Here is a 22,547-nt window from a genome sequence, read left to right on the forward strand (position 1 = left end):
CGAGGTAAGAAGTAGGTGCTGTTTTCTAAAGTATAGCTAGTTATAGTTTTAGTTTTGCCAAGAGTTGCCAAAATTTTCTCTAAGTTCTAGTCTGCTCCATACCTTAGAATGTGTGAGGTTGGAATCTCTTTCCGGGACTCGATATCTAACACCCCGCGAGGGGAGTCAGAAACACTAGAGCTGGATTCTCTGCGAGGAGGATGACAGCGTCTGGTCAGTGCATCAGGCGGGAACTTGATCTCCTTCCGAACTTGCCGTGGCGGACTGCAAGTAGGTAGTTGAACTGGACCGTACTGTAAACGTGGTTTGCCAGGGCAAGTGCAGTTATATTTATACCTTGAAGGTATTTAGGAATGCCTGTATTGACGTAAACGTCGGGCATTGGAACATCATGAATGAACCCCTAAGGAATAGATGTTCAGGCATAATAAATGAGTTCTTGGAGAAATCAATATCCAAGCAAGGGAAATTCCTAAAGGCTTAAGAGTCTGGTCTTCCAAGAACTCGTTGTGACGTGGATTGACGGATGTAGGAGACCATGCCTGTATTTGGTTAGCATGGACAATGCCTAAATAAGGGCTGGATTTTCTATGCCTATGGGGAGAGGTGTGGCGCCACGGCCAGGGCGACTGACGCTGGACGCTGGGGATCACGGGTCGATCCCTGGCTCCGGCGGCAGGGGTCTGCCCAGCACCATGCGACTCTGGGCAATAGCTCGCTTAATCTTCCCAACGGCCCCCAGCTCCGAGAGACCCCTTCGGGGGTGATTCGTGCGCTATACAAGTACTGGATTTAAATAAGGGCAATATGAATTGTACCTATATAAGGGCATAAATCGGGAAACCTATATACGGAATCTAAATCTACACACAACACCGACTCCAGTTTCGTATGAACGACATTACTGAATCCTAAACATATCTAAAAGAGAGTATCGCATGATTAGCTAAAACATGCTAAAACATATCTAAAAGCATATGTCCTAAAAATGAATTACAAAACCATTGCTATGCATAAGGTGCTGTACATATTAAAAGCAATATTTCATTCTAAACATGTGTGCATTGGAAGTGCTAAAAAGAATGAACCAGAAATATATACACATGATAAAATGGCTTGTTAATACAGAAGAAAAGGCGCAGAAACCATTTCATATCAGGTTAACACAAATCGATTGTTGATGTGACAAGGTGGCATAGTGTCCCTGGAAGATTTTCAAAGAATTATGTTCTCTATGAATAGTGCTACTATAAGCAGATTACTGTGCCAAAAAATGCAAAAAATACAAATTTGGAGAAAAAATTAATCATAGGAAAAAAGTTCCAAAGTTAGTCCCTTGTCTGAAAAGAATGAAGGCCAAATTCAGAGTCTCATCGAAACACTGTGTGCCTGAATCAAAAGTCAGTGTATGGGCCTGGAGAAACCATGAAATCTTCTAATCCTGTAGACAAAAAGTCATCTACCGTTGTAGGTGAAAGTTGGAATACATTGTTTAGAAGATTAACTGCACATAGATGTGAACTATCGCCTTCAGCATTGGTTGCATCAGCAATGCTCGAATCCGATGTTACCTGCATGCCTGATGTTTCTTCTCGTACCTCAGCAGTAGCAATTTGCATCTGTGAGATCTCAAAATATGCCGTCATCAGGATTGGTAGCCGCTGGGGACAACACAGAGCATGGGCCGTTACCGGGTCCAGCAGAGTATCGATATCCATAGAAATAACTGATGGGAGTGTTAGACTGATGTCTAGCACGCATTCTTCACCGCAGAGCAGGCAGCGTAGAACAGGTAAGATGCAATCTTGCCAGGTTGGTCTGAATGACAGAAACCATGTGGTGTTTAATTCTCGTAGACGAGGTAAACCCAAAATTTGGATTATGCGCTCAGGACACTTCATCTCCAATAGAGCTCTCTCCATGGCGAATTGGGTGTCGCTGGTGATTTGGCTTGCCATATCGTAGCAGTAGGAGCAAAAATAGAATCCCTGCAACAAGTGCTAAAAGGAGCGGCAGTCTGCCAAACACAGAGTGCACGAAGGTACTAACAGTCCTACACATACGTTCTTAAATACATGTATAATACTGCTTGTATTAGACATGCTTAAGATACGACCTAACATTTCTGAGAAATGTACAGGGCAGTTTGCATACAAAAGGGTAAGTATCTCTGCAGAAGTCCTTGCGACTTGTAGATCATAGATCTCTCTGGCCGAGGTCAGTGGCACATTTTTCTGTAAAAGAACGCCTTTCATTCTGCTTAGAGTATCAATTTGTATAGAAGAGATCTTCAATGAAGGCCATAAAGGCGACTTCCTGACTGTGTCTATGTACGGAAATAAGACTTGCATACAGCAAGTGACCCTGGATGTAACCGTAACTAGATATGGAATACCTGGCAACATGCTACAGCAGCTGTGATCATTCAACATAATGTAACTTCCATTAGAAAGTTGGCCAAAAATTGGATTCATCACTGCAGCCGGTGAACCTTACAGGTAACAGGATAAGTTTGTAGTGGAACCATCACAGGCCCCGTGTAAGTTAATACCCTGACAAAGGAGAGACCGCTTAGTGTGTTTTCAGAGTTTTCACCGCTAAGAAACACTTCACGTTCCCCACTCCAACATCTATGTGTGTAAGGTAAATCCCAGGATGTCTTGATGTATCCTTTACCCAACCTTTCATATTTGCCTACTGGTATATGTTTTAGGCAATACTGAAAATGGAAAGTTGTAATTTTACCATGTATGATCCACTCAGTAGCTGGTTTTTCTGCCACAGTGAATGGGAATTTTTCCAGTTTTTCAATGCTCAGCACAGTGTAGTCTGCTCCCATTTTAGCCAGTCTGATCTGTTAATCAGTGAGATTGAATTCTAAAAACAGTGACGTAGTGTTGATTAAACGTCAAGGCACATAGCCTGCACACAAGTTTTGTAGCGTCCAGCCCAATAGCATGATAGAACGTAGCTGAGACTGACCATGTTGCAACATGACCAAGTCTTGTTCCATGATGGCTATGACAGAAGACACAATGCTGTCCAATGAATATATTCTGGACGACAGAGTTGTTAACCCATTGTCTACTACAGAGAGAGTTTTCTCTAAATTAATACGATCAATTTCTCGTATTCGTTCTGCAGTCTCTGCTTGGGTAACCTTCCATGCTTCATTATAAGCAGCGAAGATACCGGCATATATGAAAACTTTTTGACGCGGTTTTCTTAGTCCTAGCAAGAATTCCCTAAGGTCTGCACCTACTTGAATTAAAGTTAAGTGTTGTTTTACATCCTTCAGTGTAACTTTCTGTAGCCAATCAAGGCGAAGTTTCCCTACACTGTATGTTGTTACTACCCCTGGATGCTGTCTTTGAACATAGCATAGGTCTGGCCTATTGATAGTGAAGCCCTGTGTTTTGTTCAGGAATCGATCTTGACAGTTATTCGTGTCAGTGGGCCAGAGCAACCATTTTTTCCATTCTGGATCTGATCTGTAGTGATGCAAAATATTATGTACGTCGACCTCCCTCCGTGTAGTGCTATTATTTGCAGGTATGGGTATGGTCAGTGTGTTCATGTCTTTGATCTTGGCGAATCCAAGGCAAGACGTTTGTTGGACAGTGTCATTCAAAAACATAACTTGCTCAGGGATGACACAGGCCCTAAACAAAGCTTCTACCCCCTCTACTTGCCAATCTTTTGTACCCCAGACGGATTTTGTCTCAATGTTGTCTTTCCAAAAGTCGAAACCCTGTCTAGACAGTTGGGCAATAAAGGCTACAGAATAAATCTGTTTCGTATTGGTTAACATATTTTTCGTTCCTGTCTTGTTCACATTTTTAAAGTAAAACGTTTCTGCATTAGACAAATTGTAGCCTGAAAAATATGGAAATTTCATTGCAAAAATGTTCGAACTGCCCTTTGGAGGTGTAGGACAATGTTCCCATTGGTTATACATAAATACATTTCTAGGTGTTGCAGATTTATGCAAGAAATGATGAACATAGTGGTTATAACAATACATTTGTTCATAGTCTGATGAACCCTCTAAATATTCATGATTTGTGAATACTGCAGACATTTCTAGATCAGACATCATGTTATTAACAGTCTCGAAGTCCCAATCATCAGAAAAGATAGTAGAGGTAATAAAGTCACTTAATGAAATCTTAATTGAATGTGGAATCTTCAAAAGCTCTGACGGGCCAAAAATGTCATATTCAGTTTGGTTCCAAACTATACCATCTGGTATTGGAACGGCTGTGATGTTCACTGCTGACAAGTTTCTTGCTTCACGATGGGATGATGTGTGTGGCTGGAGAAGTAAGTTCACTCTTTTGCTTGCTGTGTCCCATTTGATTATATCTTCCAAAGTAGAAAGAAGAATATTCCCAAAACAAACATGGTGAAACCAGATAAGTCTTTTTCAGGAGATGAAAAAAGTATGTTGCTTGTTCTTTGAAAATTCTTTGTGCTGGTGTTGTTTCAGGTTCGCTGGGATCCTCAGAAAACGTATCAAAGTTCATGAAATAGCCAGAGGCAGTTCTGTCAATGGTTGGAATTGCATCAGGATTTGTTGAATTCGCTGGAATCAGTTGATCACTTGTTACTTCATTCTAGACAGGTGTATCAGGACGAACTGTTATTTGGGTTTCAAGAGGGACGAGTTCCATAGCTTTGTTGCTTAGTCCTTCATTTCTCACTGCAGAATCTTCAAAGGTGATGAGTCTCTCAGTTTGAACCTCTTGGATTGTACCTAGAGGAGTGCGTCTGCTACATTGGCAGAGTCCACTTGGTATACCGCTTAGTATCGGCCACAGAGTGTGGTTTGATGAGGTCGATGGACACAAATCTTTTCTCCTTTCTAACAGCAAGGGGCTGCAAAAGTACTGTTCTTGATCCGTGGATTGCTGGGACAGGTACTGGTTGTCTGTAAGAAGGACCAAATTCCTTCTTGTCTGCGATCTTTTCTCTGACTAGATCACCAAGCTTTGGGATCCAGACAGGCCTTGCTGGGACGGACGGTTTTTCCCCAGTTTCGTTCTTAGTTCATTTATGTCCTGTAAAACAGCCAAACAATCTTTGATATCAAATTTCTTATTTTCCATCACTGTGCCTTGCATATCAAGGTTCGGTACCAACATTCTAATTCTAAATAGAACTTCATATGGAGTGACACCCCCTAGTGACACCCCCTAGAGAACTTCTTGACAAGTTGTTAAATGCGCGCTGGACCCCATAAAGGTGTTTGACCCAACCAACACCCAAACCTAATATCCTAGCTGTTATAGACTGCTTTATGTCCCAGTTTTTTCTTTCCACAACAGAATTTACCTCAGGATGGGATGGAGAAGAATACCGCAATGCTACGCCCAAACTGGCCATGGCTTCTTTGTAAGCTCGAGAGCTAAACGCAGGGCCCTGGTCAGAATGTAGTGTGCCAATTGCGTATGTGCCAATAAAGACTCACAAATCTTTTTTAACAGTTCGAGCGTCAGCCGAGCGCTGAGGCCACATCCATAGGAACTCTGATTTAGTGTTTGTGGGATTGCATTTGTCCAAGAGGACGCCTGCACGTAGATAGTCTAATGCTGTCTAATAATGGTGTCTGAACTGGGCTGGGTAGGTAGGTGTCTGGTGCAGTTCTGTACTGCGATCTCTATTGTAGTCTATGCAGTTATTGATGAAGATATAAATCAGCATCTTCATTCCTGGCCACCAGTACATCTCTTTCAGTTTCAAAATTGTTTTAGAGATCCCCTGATGTGTCAGACCCTCTCCCAGATGTGCTTCGTAAATCAAAGCTGCTCTTCGTTCCATGTTTGGTATTACCCTATCCCCCACTCCAGGGATTCGAGCAAACGGAACGCTGTTCACATCAATGATATATCAGTATTTGAGAGGAAACTTTTTAGGTAACGCTGCTCTGCTGCCTTTGCTTGAAGCATTGACAGCCAGCATTATTTCACTGTCTATTTTCATTTTTGAACGAGTGATTGCAGCTACAGAAGCCGTTTGCACAGCCCCTTTCATGGCTTCATCAGCCAATGAATGCCCTTCAACGTGAACTCCATCACGTTGACGACTCAGCGTGTGTATCACATGAGTGTTTTGTAGTCCGTTTCGCAACTGAACTACTTGTTCCCAAAGCGTTTCATGCTTGATTGTGCCACCTTTTGCATCTTTGAAACCATTTTGAAGCCGATTCTGTAAATATGCATTGTAAGATTGAACACAGTAAAAAGAATCACACACTATGAGTGTGGGGAATTCGCGATCCGTGTTTTCAAGTGCAATCTTGAATGCTTGTAGTTCAGCTCGCTGAGCTGTACAGTCTCCTAGAGATTGCGTTTTTATGACCATTGGTCTGAATTTACCATCGCGCATACAACCTTTAACGATCGCGCATGCTGCACTGTACGCTTGTTTACTCTCAGTAGCGGGTTGTGTAGATCCGTCAGTATAAATTATAAATTCGTACTGATCAAGAGGGAGAATTTCAGTAGGCAGAGGACATTCGTGTTCGTATTGCAGGAACGCTTGTGTTTTTAAATAAGGATCAAAAACATATTCAACATCAGTTGCAGCAAGATAATTAACCCATTGTATCCATCTTTGATGTAAAGCTTTTGCATTCGGAATGCTAGCTTTCATAACTGCCTCTGAGGCTGGTACAGGAGTCACGACCATAATGCGTTTCTCCTGTGCTAGGGCTCTTTCTTTTGCTACAGCGGTTTGAACTGCTGTCAGAATCTTTTCTGTAGAAGCGAATTTCATTTCCGCTTCTGTATACAAGTGTGATTTGTATGCAATTGGTACTTTTTCACCTTCGTTAAAAGTTAAGTAGGTGAATCTGCATTGACCCGGAATAATTCGGATCACTAAGTTGCGTACGTTTCGTGCGTTTGCAAGTGTTTAGTTGCTAACATGTCTGTTTGAAGTGAACGCAGAATTTCTGTGTGTTCTTGTGTCCAAGTTGTGGCTTTGAAATCAGGTTTAATTAATTCATAGAGAGGTTTAACCCTCTCTGCATAGTTTAGACTGTATGTTCTTCAAAAATTCAGGAAACCTAGAATCGACTGCAAGTTTTTCAGCGTTTTTGGAGGTTGAAGCAGCGCTCACTTATCTAAAAATTGGCTGCCACGCTTTTGCTCTGACTTGAATGTTCATATCCTAGGAAAAGGACGTTGAGATGGGCAATTCTGGACTTTTTTAAGTTGAATATTTAACCCTCAGAGGCGAAGCCCAATATAATGGTGTTCACCCTGTTTAAGTGTCAGTCCAGGTCATCGTCTGTCAGATATATATATCATCGACATATGACAATGCCTCGTCATCATAAATTTGTAGTAACTCTGTTACTCTTGCTGAGAATAACCCTGGGCTGTTTTTGAACCACTGTGGGAGTCGACAAAATTGACCTGAGTCCCCATTATTGAGAAAGCGGTCAAAAATCTACTTTCAGGTGCAATATTTTGACAAAAGAAACCGCTAGAAATGTCTAATGTCGTTTTGTACTTTTTACGCACAATGTTATTCATTAATGCTGTACTGTGTGCATTTTGCACTGCAAATGTTTTACAACACGAGTTTCGGTGTCTGTAATCCAAAACAAGACAATATGTATTGTCTGGTTTGGAGACAGGAAACAATGGATTGTTCATTGATGAGGTGCATGTGATGTAGCGCGGACTGCAAAATCCCTCCCTTCGTCACAGATCATAGATCACACACAATCACTACATTCGCTGGTGGGGCCCATAACACCAACATTCATCCTTCAAATAACCTGTTTCCAAGGAGGCGATTGTTTCACTCGCTGTAATGGAAGGAAGTACTCATATATCCCTAAAAGCCTATACTTCACCTTTTAGTACTCCTCCCATGAATAGGCCATGGATCAGCTAGCTGCAGGTTGGAGTGATAACAATTATATAACATTATTTACATAAATACATTTTTCAGATAATAACGACCCAACACAGTTCTTGTAATGAATCTTAAAGTTTTTATCTAAATAATCAAAATTGAGTCTCTGGTTTAATCAAGCAATAGACCATCATAGTTACCTATTCTGGCTAAAAGGTCGTCCTCTAAGTCAAAATTTTGGTCATCAGTTCATACTGTCAGAGTCTTAGGAAACAGCTGTCCTGCAGTGTCACCGTCCGCTCCGTCAGCATAACGTCAGGAAATCGAAAATCTTCTGAAGGGTCTCGCCACATCAACCTCTCTATTCTACCATTTTTATAGTAAAATTACATTCCACAAAGTAATGAATGATATTTTGAATGCATCTAATTGGTCCGTTTAAAATGGTTCAACAGCTTTCCCATACGGATAATGTGTCTTTAGATATAGTTCTTATTTTCTCCTCGGAATAGTATCTTTTCATTGTTTCTTTCAGAGCAGCTGGCTGGTAGCCCGGTGTGTCCTTGGGTGGCACAGTTGAGTTAGGGTTGTCCAAAGGCCACTGCAGCTGATGGTGACGCATGCGCACTTCACCCAGAAACCTTCATAATGGAATCGTGTTCGTCAAATAGGGATGTCGGCCATTTTGTGGCCACCAAATGGTCAACTTAAGCAAAGAAACACTTAAATGTAATTAATATATGGAAATGACTAATAAAACGTTATCCCCTTACTAATACCCATATGTGTGTGTAGCAGGTTTTATTCACATTAATAATGCACAAATCACGAATACATCACGAACGCAACATATAATCATGCAATTTCTAATTGTCTATTATTAATATGCATATGAAATTAGTTTATGTTATTAGTTAGACCATGCAAATGTATTTCTTATATTAGTGATGTTGGTCAATTCACACAGCAAATAATTAGTACAATTACTATTAATTAATTATTCTTATTAATGTAAACATGCAAAATGGAGAGGGTATACAATTTTTAAAGAAAACCTCACTCCAGCAATCCCCCCTTTGGTGATTTTATCACCAACACAACACTAAATTTATTCACCCTTTTACGGAGAATTGAAATGTATTCTTGCTCTTAATTATAATTCAGTTTCTTCTTCATCTCTTTTTGCCTTTTTATACAAACTTTCTTTCCACTCTTCTAAAGTTATCTCTGTTAAATCACTATCTGGATCCTTTTTTTCTTTTTAGTTTTTCTCTTTTTATTTTATTCTTTGTTTTCTTGTTTTTACAACACATACATCCTAATCTTAACATTAATAACACGAAAATCACACAAGTTAATGGGAATAATATTTTACCTATAAATGTACTACCTATTTTCACTAAGAAATTTTTAATAGCAGCAATTTTCTTCCCAATCTTTTCCCAAACACCTTCAACCTCCAGTGGTACAATTTCGTCATGCAATTCAGTAATATTTTCAATGTAAACTTTCAGATCTTTGCTTTCGTCTGGAATGTAAGTGCAACAATGTTGAACTTTCAGCATTCCACAGTCTCCACCCTCTTTTGCCAATAAGATATCAAGGGCAAGTCGATTTTGCATTACCATAGCACGCATGGCAACCATTTCAGTATTAACCAATAAAAATCCTCCAGTGGTGCTTGTTTAAAAGCGATCCACTACTGTTGATAATCTTCTAATATTGTTCGCATTCAGAGATATTCCCACTGCTGGTATCAATGCTCCAAAAATGTCACCTACAATTTCTGCCCAAGATTCTGTTTTACTACGTACTAAATGATTACCTAACCTATGTACACCATCTTTACCTCTATCCATGTGAAAGATATTTTAAAAAACCAGGCCTACGTAACATGTGCCATACCAATGGTCTGGCAAGCGATAATATGCCCTGTTCCCACAGATAAAATAAAGTCCAGGAAAAACTGGATCTCTTCCACCTTTAAATCCCCATCCACCTATGATTCGGTATGTATCATGGCACTCACTATTCCCTACAAAATGATTATCGTACGCCGTTTGATTTCTTCTTATACACAGTTTCCCTTTCTGAGGCCAATCTAGAGCCAAAGTTGGATTAGCCTCTCCCTTCATATGTTTTTCCATTTCTACATCCCAGACTATTTTCTCCCCTTTTCCTTCAGATACCTTTCTTTTCATTTTCAATCTCCTTTCCTCGACCATGTTTAAGAATGTCCTTTCTTCATTCTTCAAACTGCATGTCAAATTATTTTTAAATATATACTCTAATGTTAGCTCCTTAGTTACTAAGAAAAATTCGCCTAATACCTTAGCAGGTCTTACTTTGTTTAGTTTGTTATTAGCAGGTACTTGCGCAAAAATGTTATCTACATCTGAAAAATAATATTCTAATTTAGCTGTCTCATAAAATAAGCTTGCTAACACAATACATGCTATTCCATACGTTGCTGGAAGGTGATGATAAGTCACTCCTTCTGACACAGATGCAGGTAACTGCATGCATACGTAGCAGTCCCTTACGTCCATGGTCTTTACATATTCATACAATAACTTTGAAAACACATTATTTGAAAAATCATTAATAGACCTATCTTTATGTAAATTATTATTATCTATTCTAGTCGGAACTACTTTTGGAATCTTCTTTATGTTAGTAATGTTTTCAGTGTGTCCGTCTAGTGTATCTATAGTGACCTTAAAAGAAATCCTGTACAACAACAACACATTTTACACCATCTCTTCATGAATGTATATCTACTTTTGCTATTATCTATGTTAGCCATCTTTGTTAATTTGGACTGTGTCTTTTGACTTAGCCTCTTTATTTTGCAACCAGTTTTCTAATCGTAGGCCTCTAAGACCCTACTTAGTTCTACCAGTATCTATTGTTTGATTCAATTGTTATTTCTTCATCAGTAGTTTTCTATATTTTCTCAGTTTGGCATTTCATCGTTTTTCACTTCTTTCTGTTCATCCAAATACAGAATTTCCTGATCTTCCGTTTCTGCTTCTCCGATGTCGGATAAGATAACTCTCAGGATTCCTGCTTCTTCCTCTTCTTCAACCACTTTCAGTATAGCCTCCTCTGGATTTCCTTGACTATCTGCCTCTTCTTCCGTTTCAAGCAGTGCCACGTACGTCTATTCCGGTGACTTATACTTCTGGTTAGGTTTCCTTGTTCTTTTTCCTTCTTCCTTATCTTGAGTAGTTTCTTCTTCTTTTGATTTTTCTTGGCTTGTCACTTCATTCACCTGATCTGCTCTTGGTGATTTCACTCGTGTCAGCCGATATCTCAATCTCTTTATTTTGTTTGGCCACACTTCGTCCTTTTTGACTCTTTTCTGTTTACTTTCTTTATTATTCTTTTCTTCTCTCCAAGCCCTTTTTCTTAGAGCTTGTCCTTCTGGTATCTCATTTTCACTCTCTTCAGATTCTGTCTCAACTTGCTTTTTCTTTTCGACAACTTCTTTTTCCACCACTGTTTTCCCTACTTCTGTCCCTCCTCGGGTCTCCGACACGTAATCTTCCTGCTGGCTACTTGTCCCTTCACCTAGCTGGATGTTGCAGTTCCCTACACCTCCTCGGGGGTCTTCCGCAATCTGTCCCTCTCTCTCTGTACCTGTCCCTTTTTCACTTTGATCTATTATTTCAGGTGGAATTTCTCTTGGTCTTTCATCTGAAACTTCCTTCTCTCGGATTTCTTTTACTGCTTCTTCGTTGTCTTTTCCTTTTATCTTTCTGTGTTCTTTTCTGGGACCTTGTCTCCCTTGTTCGTCTTCAGAATCTGAACTGATATCAGAAATCTACAATCGTCTTCTCAGAGAGATACTTCTGGGGACTAATATTTGATCAGATTCTTTTTCCCCCCTTTCAGGATTTTCTTGTGTCTTTGGCTCTTCGTTATCTGATTCAGTACTTGACTCTGATTCGTCATAGTACTCTTTTCCTTTACTGTCAACTGTATTTGGTATCCTCAAAGTATGGCCGGCATGGATCCAATTTTTCACTCCAGCACACTTCACAGCTGTTGTTGTGGTCAGAATGACTTGTCTTGGTTTTCCCCACCTTGGAACCAAACAATTCCTTCTTCTGTGGACTTTTATTCTTACCCAGTCTCCTGGGCTCAGATCATGGGCTGGCTTCCTTTCAAGGGTGGTGGCATCCGCTCAAACCTGATGAAACACAGAATGAACTGCGTCAGCCAGGCCTTTACAGTATTCCAACACCATGTCATCAGTTATTGTTATCAGCTTGTTGACTGGAATGTACACATGCCTCATCGCTCGTCCCATGACTATTTCATGAGGACTTAACCCTGTGGTTCTGTCTGGTATTGCTCGAATTGTCATTAAAACTAGAGGCAAGACATTTCATACCAGTGGCTAAACACATTTTCCCAATTCTGTTTTTGATTGTACCATTCATCTGTTCAACCACTCCAGATGCTTCTGGTCGGTAGGCACAATGTAGTTTCCGTTGTACATTCAATGCTTCACAAATCAATTTTACAATCTCGTTATGAAAATGTCCTCCTCTGTCTGATTCAAGAGTCAATGGGAACCCAAACCTGGGGATGAATTCTCTCAAAAGTAGCTTTGCCACTGTCATCCCATCATGTCTTCTTGTTGGAAATGCTTCCACCCACCTGGAGAATAGGCAAACTATAACCAGAACATACCTCAGTCTCTTACATGGAGGCATTTCAATGAAGTCAATCTGCATTCTGGTAAAAGGCCCTCCTTCTCGGCCTATGGTTCCTAGACTCACCACTGTCTTTCTCTCAGGATTGTATTGCTGACATATTAGGCATCTCTGACATAGGCTTTCTGCTACAAGTCAGAATTTTGGATTGTACCAGGTCTGCTTAAAAGACCTAATCATGGCGTCTCTCCCTATGTGTCCCTGGCCATGATACATCCGTGCCATGGTAGACATCATGCTATCAGGCATCACTGGTCTTCCATCTTGATAGACCCACACACGGTCCTTTTCTCTTGGTGCACACCCTGCTTTTATCCACTGTTTCATTTCCTCATCTCCTGACTCTTCCTGCAATTGTCTCACTTCTTCCCAAGTTCCTACTGTGTTAGTAAACATTACTGAGCAAGAAGACATTTCTCTCTCCTTGGCCCGATTGACCGAATTCTGGTTCCGTGCACAATACTGTGCCATATCATTCGCATACCTGTTTCCAGTAGTGATGTAATCACTACCTTGACTATGGGCAGCACATTTTACCACAGCCAATTGTTTAGGCAGCTGTATCGCCTCAATCAACTTTCCAACCACTTCAGCATTCATAATAGGGGTTCCACTTGAGGTCAGGAAACCTCTTTGTAGCCAAAGCTGGCCGAAATCATGGACAACCCCGAAGCCATACTGGCTGTCAGTTATCACAGTCACTCTCACACTTTTCCCAATTTTGCATGCTTTGGTCAAAGCAACAAGCTCAGCTACTTGGGCTGACCTCACTCCTTTCAAATAAGCTGCTTCCATCACTGCTGCAACCGTGTATACTGCATATGCTGCGCTTAGCACTCCTTCATCTGTTCTCAAACATGACCCATCAGCAAAGGTACATCTTTTATATCTGGTCTTGGCTTTGTGCAGTACTCAAGCACGTCCAAACAATCATGATCTACTTCATCTCTCACTTCCACATTCTCAGCATCAGGTAACAAAGTTGCAGGATTCACATTATCACATCTCGCAAGGCTCACATTTGTTGCACCTAATATGACCTTCTCATACTTAGTCAGCCGACTATGTGTCATATACTGAGTACGACTCCTTGTCAAGAAAATCGCCACATCATGAGGTACAAACACTTTCAACGGATATCCCATCACAATACCTTCACTCTGCTCCAAACTTCGACATGTTGCAGCCACTGCTTTCAGACACCCAGGTAAAGCTGCAGCCACTAGGACAAGCATTGATGAAAAATATGCAATTGGTCTCCTCACCCTTCCATGCTTCTGGATTAACACAGAGAGTGCACATCCATTTCTCTCACTGCAATATAACTCAAACTCTTTCTCATAGTCAGGCATGCCCAGTGCTGGTGCTTCACACAAACCCTCTTTCAATCGTTTGAATGCTGCCAATTATTCCTTGTTTAATTCAAGGGGATCTTTTACATCACTCCTTGTTAGTCGTACCAAGGGTTTTGCAATCAGGGAAAAATTGCTAATCCACTGACGGCAGTACCCCACCATTCCCAGAAACATTCTCACCTCTCTTTGGGTCATGGGGGCTCTCATTCCTTTTATAATTCTGATTCTGTCTATCGTTATTCTTCTCAGACCTTTCTCAATTTTATGTCCCAAATACTGTACTTCTTTCTTACAATACTGTAATTTTGCCGGTGACACTTTCAACCCTCCGTCTGCCAAATGATTTAGTAGTGCTATTGTGTCTAAAGGGTCGTCGATATATTGCACTAGTACTGAACTTTCAGGCATTTGCAGACTTTCCAACGATTTCTTCAACAATTGATTGAATATTGAGGGGCTGTCTGTATACCCCTGTGGGATTCGGCACCATGCCAAAATCCGCTCTCCAAAACTAAATGCAAAAATTTGCTGACTGTCATGGTGCAATGGAATAGAAAAGAAAGCATGGCATAGATCGATTACTGTATACCATTCCGCATCATGGGGAATCTGGTACAGAATTACTGATGGGTTTGGCACAATAGTACAGCATGATACCACAATTTTGTTTACCTTTCTGAAATCCTGCACTATCCTAAATTTCCCATTAGGCTTTTTCAGTCCCATTATCGGTGAATTACATGGACCACTCATAATATCTCTTAATATTCCTTGCTTGATCATTTTCTCAATTATTGGAGTAACCCTTCAATTATCTCCGGTGTCAATCTGTACTGAGGGACATTTGGATAGCTTATTCCTTCCTTCACAGTTATTTTGACTGGATCTACGTTTCTCATCAACCCTTCATCTTCTCCAGTAAAATCCCACACTTCTGCCTTCACTGACTGTTTTAGTTCTTTAGGTAATTCATCAGGGTTGAATATTGCATAAGTCTCAGTTACCTCATTTTCTCTGTTAGCTATAGTCATTTTATACAGCACATCCTCATCTGGTGTTTCAAATGCTATTCCATCTGGAGTACAGAATATAGTGCAATTCATCTTGCACAACAGGTCCCTACCTAATAAATTCACTGGACTGGTGTCACACACAACAAAGCGGTGCATCTCTGTAAATTTCCCTATACTAACTTTCACTGGTTCTGTCAAAAATGTTTTTATCTGTCTGTTGGACACACCAACCACTTGGATTGTTTCATCCGAAAGAGGAAGATTCTTAACATCAGCTGATCTAACAGTTGATCGAGTAGCACCAATATCCACTAGGAAAGTAATATTTTCATCATTAACCTTCCCATCTACAAATGGTCCTGTCTGGTCTACTTCTAGAGTTGCGCCAAGTACGCACTCTTCTTCCTCCTTTCGGCACCGTCAATAGCTTTCCTCTGAGTCACTCTCATCGCGTTGCAGCCAATACTGTGAAACAGCGCGAGCGCGTGGCGGTTTATTTACCTGTTCTTCATTGTAGAATCCCGATTCATTACTATACTTCTGAGTGTTTATGCTCTGCGGGAAAGGTGGTTTTGGCACCTGATTCTGTGAGGTAACCACCTGCTGCTGTTGCTGCAGTTGACCACTCACCTCATTCTGCACCTGCGGATTCAATGATGCATTTTCATTATTAATACTTGGAGGGTATTTACACTCGGATTTCCAATGCCATAACCTACAGCAATTATGGCATGGGAACTTCTTTTTAGCTTCTTCTATATTACCTTTCCCTTTTCCTGGGCCAAATCTCGGTCTAGTTCCTGGGTTACCTGCTTGTTCGACCAACTGAGCTTCCTGCCTTTCAGCTACCTTTACTTGTGCCCACATTGCCTTTTCTTTTAATTTTCGCTGTTTGGCCTCAATTTCGTCACTGAAATATTTAGCATGTCTCAATACTTCATCTATTTTCTTATTCTGCCAATCAACCATATGTTGTTTTATCATATCAGCAATTTCTGGGCGTAAACCATATACAAATCTGTATACGAAATGACTCAAATCCTTATCACTCAGGTTCTCATCTCCACTAAACTGCTTAAAGGCTTGTATTAGTCTCTCATAGTATGCATGTACTGATTCTTTACCTTCCTGATGTGTTCGATCAATTTTTACCCAATCTGTCTCTTTAGGGGGCACTTTGTTTTTCAAAAATACCATAACCTGTTCATACTTTTTCATTACCTCAGGGTCCGGGGCTCCTGTCTTAGGATCCCTGGGATACTCCTGAGTTGGCCAGTTGATCATCAGCTTGTCCACAAATCTGCTGGTACTATTATATCGAACAGACTATTCAAATCTATCCACAGTACCTTTCACAATTTTACAAATCTGTCTACCTGCCTATAGCACTCAACGGGCTTTTCGCGTAGTCGAGGAAAATCATTCATAAATGACAAAATATCCTGTCTTGTCCATGGGACGTGTACATATCCTCCTCCTGGGATCTCCCTCATGGGGTATTCAGTCACTACCTTTTCTTTCTCTCTAACAGGGAATGCCGAAACTGTCCTGTCTGAGGCATCATTACGTTTTCTATACCATTTACTTCTCCATTTATCCACATCTCCCCATTTTCTCAATACAATGATTATGTCCTTAATCTGACCCATCTGTCCTGTGGTGTTCAGATTTTCAATGTCTTTTTCAGTAAAATCAACTCGATAGGGTTTCTGCAAGGCTTTTACCTTATCAATATCTATACCCATTTCATTCGCAACTTCTCCTAGTCTTTCATGCAGATTCTTCGCTCTCCATGTCACACTTTTGCATAGGAATAACAGCTCCTCATCCTGATAAATTTTCAATTTTTCTACGGGAATAGTCCCTACAATTAATTCTTCCAATACCATCCGTAATTTAGCCACATCTATTGACTGGGATTCTTTATCTTGTCTCTGTAACCCTCTTAACCATTCACTCAGTTCTTCCACAGAAGGTCCTACCGGGTTTTCTACGCTACTCTGTTCTGGATTTCTCTGGGGTTCCAACAAAGTTTCTACTGTCGTTCTACTCCTTTCAGCATAATTCTGATTTATAAAGGGATTATTTGAAACATTTGGTTCAAACATATTTATTGTCGGTCCCCATGGATTCTCAATTTGACACCGTTCTGGACTCTCGACCAAATTATTGTTCCGGTATGGTACCGTCAAGCAATGTTCACTATCCTTTTGCTTCTCAAAAATGGGCATTACAGGACCTATAGTCACTGGAACTGTTACAGCTTCTAGATTCTTGGTTAATTCTCTTATTTTTTCTGTTAATTCTAGAGTTGTTTTGGCCGAATCCGCTGAATTTTTACTATCTATTCTATTCTCCGATTTCTTTTCTACTTCTCTAGTGGAGTTTCACTTTCCTAAATCTGGTGACATAGTCTCAGTCTTGATAATTCGTAATGTTTCTCTCATTGGGGCATTTGGTGTCAACATTTCTGGTTCTGGTCGGTACGGTGGTGGATTTTTATAAAACACATCATCCAATACATCATCAACCGATTCATTTGCTCCGTAACCTCTTGATTCCACATTATTCCTTTTTTCCACACATTTTCTTCCTTCATTCTCTCCTACCGCTCTTACAGGAAACATACCCTCTATCATATTTGCATTCCTCCATCTTTTCATTCGATCATCATGCGTTTCATGTCCATATGACCTGCCAAACAGATATCTGTAACTTCTACCATTTCTCTGCATTTCTCGCTCATGCACTTCGTCTTCCCACTCTGTCAATGCCTCAAACTGTGTCGGTCTAGGTCTTGGTTCTAAGTACATCATCTTTTCGCGCAGATTCCTTAAAACCGCTAAATTAAAGGAACCATGTTCTGGGAATGCCAGGACAACATCGTCATTGGTATATTTTTCCCAATTATCTACCCAAATACAAGTATGATATCCATATTTCGCAATCATTAAAGCTGCGGGAGTTTTCGGTGGAGGAATTAACTGTCCTTCCCTAGTTTTGACCTGTTTATCTTTCTTGAACCACTTTTTAACTTTACCAAACCAGGATTTCTCTTCCCTATCCGGTGGCTGGTAATACATTTTCTTGGTTTCTGTGTATCGCTAGTCTTTTACAATTGTACCGCTATTCTGTCCACTTACAGCGTGACTTCATGCTAACGCACCAATCAAGAGCGTCTACGTCACTGTCACAGTCCTCTAATCCCAGCGCGATTTACACTAACGCACCAATGGGAAGCGTTTACGTCACCCTGTACTTCTCCAATCCTAGCACGGCTTTACACTAACGCACCAATCCGGGGCGTTTCACACTTCTGACCGACTGTCCAATCCCAGCGCGGTCGTTTTGACGTCAGCAGCCGCTGCGGCAGCTCTGCTCCTGTCTACCCCTCCTTTACAAGTCCGCTCCGTGAACTCTTATTGCAACTTTTACAATTCTATTAGTAACAACACTAAAACATCTCCATTGTCCGCTTCGCTACCCAAAGAACAGCAATAGACCTTTCTCACGAGAATTCCGTCTTTCCCGAGAGCAGCGCTTACCTCTGCCCTACTACGGAATCGTTACTTCCGTTGATAAAGTAGCACATCCCTCTACTTCACCCTTCTAACAAGCATTAGCTAATTGTTTCTCTAGCATTTAAGACACATAGTTGGAGACCCAATGCTCCTGAGAAATAAACCTAGAGTTTCGCAATCAACCCGGATGCCTTTACATTCACACTCTTTCACACAAGAAAATGTAGTACATACGCACAGACTCCTGTCTTTCCCGAGAACAGCGAACAGTCTGTCCTACTACAGAATTATGACACACGTTGACAAAGCAGCACTTCCCTCTACTTTGTCCTTCTTACAAGCTCAGAGAACACCTGCTACCTTTTCAGTGATAAGCGTTATCGGTATGCCATTTGGTTTCCTGGTACTTAAAGACCAAAATTTCACAGGTAACCTTTGCTATCATACACACTTTTCTCACACAGAGAATATTTCTAATGGCAACACATGACAATGCTGCCGAAATCGAACCCAGACAATGCGCCGTGCAACTTCACTTGTCACACGTTTCCCCTGTGTACCTACAGGGCAACAACAATTCCGTCTTTCCCGAGAGCAGCGCTTACCTCTGCTCTACTACGGAACTGTTACAAACTTCTGACTTCCTACATCCCAGAAGCCGTGCTAACAACATATAACTCAACGTAACTCAACATATAGTGTTAGTACATAAAATCAATACCAATCAATAATCAATAAGCTATTTACAAGCAATGATCACTAAACCAAAACAGTAGCTAACCATATCTCTGCTACCAAGAAAACTGATGCAGCGCGGAATGCAAAATCCCTCCCTTCGTCACAGATCATAGATCACACACAATCACTACATTCGCTGGTGGGGCCCATAACACCAACATTCATCCTTCTAATAACCTGTTTCCAAGGAGGCAATTGTTCCACTCGCTGTAATGGAAGGAAGTACTCATATATCCCTAAAAGCCTATACTTCACCTTTTAGTACTCCTCCCATGAATAGGCCATGGATCAGCTAGCTGCAGGTTGGAGTGATAACAAATCTCTAACATTATTTACATAAATAAATTTTTCAGATAATAACGACCCAACACAGTTCTTGTAATGAATCTTAAATTTGTATCTAAATAATCGAAATTGAGTCTCTGGTTTAATCAAGCAATAGACCATCATATTTACCTATTCTGGCTAAAAGGTTGTCCTCTAAGTCAAAATCTTGGTCATCAGTTCATACTGTCAGAGTCTTAGGAAACAGCTGTCCTGCAGTGTCACCGTCCTCTCCGTCAGCATAACGTCAGGAAATCGAAAATCTTCTGAAGGGTCTCGCCACATCAACCTTCTACCATTTTTATAGTAAAATTACATTCCACAAAGTAACGAATGATATTTTGAATGCATCTAATTGGTCCGTTTAAAATGGTTCAACAGCTTTCCCATACGGATAATGTGTCTTTAGATATAGTTCTTATTTTCTCCTCGGAATAGTATCTTTTCATTGTTTCTTTCAGAGCAGCTGGCTGGTAGCCCGGTGTGTCCTTGGGTGGCACAGTTGAGTTAGGGTCGTCCAAAGGCCACTGCAGCTGATGGTGACGCATGCGCACTTCACCCAGAAACCTTCATAATGGAATCGTGTTCGTCAAATAGGGATGTCGGACATTTTGTAGCCACCAAATGGTCAACTTAAGCAAAGAAATACAAAAATGGAATTAATACATGGAAATGACTAATAAAATGTTATCCCCTTACTAATACCCATATGTGTGTGTTTTTATCTAGCAGAAGCAACACTCAATGCAGGTTATATTCACAATAATAATGCACAAATCACGAATAAATCCCGAAAGCAACATATAATCATGCAATTTCTAATTGTCTATTATTAATATGCATACGAAATTAGTTTACGTTATTAATTAGACCATGCAAATGCAATTCCCACGTGTATTTCTTATATTAGTAATGTTGGTCAATTCACACAGCAAACAATTAGTACAATTACTAATAATTAATTATTCTTATTAATGTAAACATGCAAAATGGAGAGGGTATACAATTTTTAAAGAAAACCCCTCTCCAGCACATGTTTCAATCACCCCCTGGTATTCTTTGATCTAAGATCTCCTGACTTGTTTTTTTAGCTTCTTGCTTAACCGGCTACTGCCTTTGTGCAGTTGGTTGATTTTTTAACTGGATTTTGTGGTGAGGTGTGTCCTCATCCCATCCTACATAATTCTTATATAATGCTGGGTCCTGGGCCACTGATCATTTTCTGGCATAAGTATATTTTAAGTGTACTGGAACATCGTTGGAGAAGGCTGGCATAATGATGCCTTCACCATGTGGGCACTCTCTGACAAATTCTGTTGGCCAGTCTTGTTCTGCTAGAAGTATATCATAACCCTTTGAAAGTTGCTCCCAAAAGAGTGCTTTCAATTTTCTTGGTATGTCTCCCTCCATCCGGAGTGTTATTTCATATAACCTATGCGGAGAACTAACCCTGGTATCTGCAGTTTCAACTTGAATGTCCTCATTCAAGTCCACTGTCTGCAGAAACCCCTTCAGGTTCTGGCAAGCTACTGTAACTTCTGCTGTGCTGTCCAACATTGTCTAAGCCCATTCTCCGTTCTTGAGTTGTGTTCTCAGAATCCTCGGCATGTCTGATCTTCAGACCTACTACCTTCTTATCGGAGAATTGAGGTTTTGGTTTGTTTTTGTGAACATGTTGATCGCCTTTGGACTTTACGCGTTCTTCTTTGTTCTCTGACCGTCTTCTTCTTTCGGATGTCTGTGATGATACCTGAAAGGTACGAGAGGAACGTGTATCAGTATCTTGATACCTGTCAGGTTTTCTCAAATTATCCATATTCCTGAGGTTGTACCTCCTTTCAGAGGGCTCCTTTTGAGGAGACCTACCTCAGGATTGAGAATCTTTCTCTTTTGAATGTTGTTTGTTATTTTACCACTTCTTTTTAGAAGAGGTAACAGTGTTTTTAGTAAAGGCCTTTTCAGGACTTTCAGACAGTTGTGGTTTAACTGGTTTCCCTTCTAAACTGTCTCTGCCTAATTCTTCATAGGATTTTTCAATTATTCTGGCTAGTTCTTGTGGTTTTTTGTTACATCAAATTCTCTTCATTTCTGGTGGATTGCCACGGATGCTCCTTAAATATTAGATAATATTATTGTTGAGACCTGGTCGAAATTTTCCAGTAACTTCATACCTAAATTCAGAGCAGGCTCTGCCCCGTATTCGTTTTGAATCTGTTTCAGGACATCAGGTATTACCGCCATAGACGGAACACCATGTGTTTTGTGTAGATTGCAGCAAAGACTGTTCCCCAAGTGGTGCAGTCTTCCAGATGTGGTGTGATCTCCATTGGTAAACAGATTGTTAGAATTCTGTGTTTCTCATAAGGGCTAGTATTAGGAAATAATGCTTCGATTTGAGTAATTTTTTGAGCTACCCAGAATGGAATTTGTTCACGTTTTGTGGGCATTTTACCCATGACTGCGTGTAAAGTCTGTGGAGTGATTTTTTTTTAGCGCATTCTCCTGGTGAGAGGTTTGTCTTGGAATTGCTATTGTTGGTTGGACTGTGAAAGTCCTTATGACATATTTGAACCAATTGTCTATAAATTTTGATCAACTCTTTGAGTTGAGCAAGTAATTCTACATCTGTCATTTCTTCAATGTCAGGATGAGGTGTGTAGCCAGCTAAAATCGGCCATGTTGCTCCTGGTCTACTTAGTGGATCGAGCCTGGTAATGTGATTGTAATGTTTTAGGGTGCCTTTAAACTAGAGATCATGCTGCTGGTATGTGAGTGGAATTTCAATATCCTCGAAGGGAATATATTCCTCAGGTGGTTCATCTTCTTTGTAGAAGTGAAACGTTTTAGTTACTGGATTTGATTCTGGGAATACTATCCATGAATAGAATACCTCTGTCTGGTGAGATTCATGTGCCTCCATCACAAAAACTGCCCTACCACCTCTTGGTGTTAGGCCATGTTTTATAAGTTTTAGAGTGATGGCTCCCCTTAAATTTGGATGGA

At 40.6% G+C, this 22,547-nt stretch overlaps 1 protein-coding gene across 2 annotated transcripts in view; it reads left to right on the forward strand.

Annotated features, from left to right (window-relative positions):
* The window catches only part of LOC146867068 (cGMP-dependent protein kinase 2-like), a 1,824,148-nt gene that overhangs the window by 462,641 nt on the left and 1,338,960 nt on the right, over positions 1-22,547 (forward strand). The gene's annotated exons all lie outside the window — the stretch shown is intronic.

The sequence above is a fragment of the Triturus cristatus genome, chromosome 1_2 (assembly GCF_964204655.1).
Source record: "Triturus cristatus chromosome 1_2, aTriCri1.1, whole genome shotgun sequence".
Taxonomy (NCBI): domain Eukaryota; kingdom Metazoa; phylum Chordata; class Amphibia; order Caudata; family Salamandridae; genus Triturus; species Triturus cristatus.